The sequence below is a fragment of the Carlito syrichta genome, unplaced genomic scaffold, assembly GCF_000164805.1.
Source record: "Carlito syrichta isolate Samal-C Ts95f unplaced genomic scaffold, Tarsius_syrichta-2.0.1 Scaffold31159, whole genome shotgun sequence".
In the NCBI taxonomy this organism is placed as follows: domain Eukaryota; kingdom Metazoa; phylum Chordata; class Mammalia; order Primates; family Tarsiidae; genus Carlito; species Carlito syrichta.
This window is the reverse complement of record NW_006975255.1, coordinates 1737-3589: the sequence shown is the minus strand read 5'-3', so window position 1 is coordinate 3589 and position 1853 is coordinate 1737. Positions and strand designations below refer to the sequence as shown.

General features: G+C 48.5%; 1 pseudogene across 1 annotated transcript; it reads left to right on the top strand.

Annotated features, from left to right (window-relative positions):
• The first annotated feature begins 476 nt into the window (after positions 1 to 476).
• LOC103272590 lies at positions 477 to 1636 on the top strand (annotated as a pseudogene). The gene has a single exon (XR_002482472.1). The product of XR_002482472.1 is annotated as a ragulator complex protein LAMTOR1 pseudogene (transcript).
• Positions 1637 to 1853: the final 217 nt, after the last annotated feature.

The window sequence follows — 1853 nt, the reverse complement described above, 5'->3', positions numbered from 1 at the left end:
TGAGGCTGTGGTGGCCGGGAGCGGCCACTGCACTCCAGTCTGGGCAACAGAGTGAGACTCCAACTCAAAAAAAAAAAATTAACAAAAAACAGAATTAGTTGCTAAGATGTTTTAGAAAAAGTATTCATAAAACATGAGCTTTCTCTAATTTCCCTCTATGCTTACCTAAGTGACCCTTGATTGTATCCTAAATTCTATTTTATTGTAATGTATATTTAACTCTGTTGCTTCTTTTGTCAATTAACGTGGATCATTTTCTTAGATTGTTTTATAGAAATAAACTGATATGGGTTGAGTAACTAGGAAGTGGGAGGCCTGGTGAATTAAATACTCCAAGATGACTATATGTGGTAAACTGAGTTTAATGCCCATCAACCCTCCTCCAGGCAATGGCAAAAATTCTACTCTATATTAAGCTGAGAATTTCTGCTGGCATATCATTATTATTAAAAGATATTCATGAGGTGGGAGGGGAAGGGGGCGGGTAGTTGCCTGCAGGAGGCAGCCAATGGTCATGTGACCGGAAGGGCTCCTGACGGACGCCATCCCTCCTCGGCGTGGCCCGAGCGCCCCGCCCGACCCCAGCCATGGGGTGCTGCTACAGCAGCGAGAACGAGGACTCGGACCAGGACCGAGAGGAGCAGAAGCTGCTGCTGGACCCTAGCAGCCCTCCAACCAAAGCCCTCAATGGAGCTGAACCCAACTACCACAGCCTGCCTTCCGCTCGCACAGATGAGCAGGCCCTGCTCTCCTCCATCCTCGCCAAGACAGCCAGCAACATCATCGATGTGTCTGCTGCAGACTCCCAGGGCATGGAACAGCATGAGTACATGGACCGAGCAAGGCAGTACAGCACCCGCCTGGCTGTGCTGAGTAGCAGCCTGACCCATTGGAAGAAGCTGCCACCGCTGCCATCTCTCACCAGTCAGCCCCACCGAGTGCTGGCCAGCGAGCCCATCCCCTTCTCCGACTTGCAGCAGGTCTCCAGGATAGCTGCTTACGCCTACAGTGCACTTTCTCAGATCCGTGTGGACGCAAAAGAGGAGCTGGTTGTACAGTTTGGGATCCCGTGAAGAGAGGGGTCCTGGGACAGCTCTTCTCCTCTCTTCACCCTGTCTCCACCCTGCCTCCCCTGGCCCCCAGCCTCACTGCGGCTTATACAGTACCCTAACCTGCTACTAATCACAGCGAAGAATGTGGAGGAGGAGAAGAGCAAGACTAGAAGCCTGAACAAGTGAGGATGGTGCAAGGGAGGGTAGAACCATTTGGGACTGGCCTTTGAAGACCTGGCCAGGGGTGGACTGGGGCCAGAAGGACAGGGCCTGGTATGTCTTCACAGTCATTGGGAAGATGGAGATACCACTTTGGAGGAGTGATCACCAGGAGACCTAGGGGGATCCCCTACCTACCCTTTCTCTTGGCCTCAGAGTCACTCCTGCACCCTTCTCCCTGATTTGGTGCTCACACGCACCTCACTAGGGTTTGTGACCAGGGTCTAGAATGAGCTTGAATTTGAATGAATTGAGTTTGTATTTCTAGCACCCTGGGTTTTTATATGTTTGGTCTTTTTTTCTTTTTGTTTTGGTTTGTCACCCTCGATAAAGGAAGTATATTCATCTGTAAAAAAAAAAAAAAAGATATTCATGAGCCTCCTTTTTATACAGAAAGTACAGCAAAGACTCTATTTGATAATGCAGTCGCGCATTTTAAATTCCTCATAAAGTTAAATTCAGCCTGTTCTCAATTGATAGTTATTCAAGAAAAAAAGTTTACATTATTTTTTATTTATTTATTTTTTTGAGTTGGAGTCTCACTCTGTCGCCCAGACTGGAGTGCAGTGGTTGCTCCCGGCC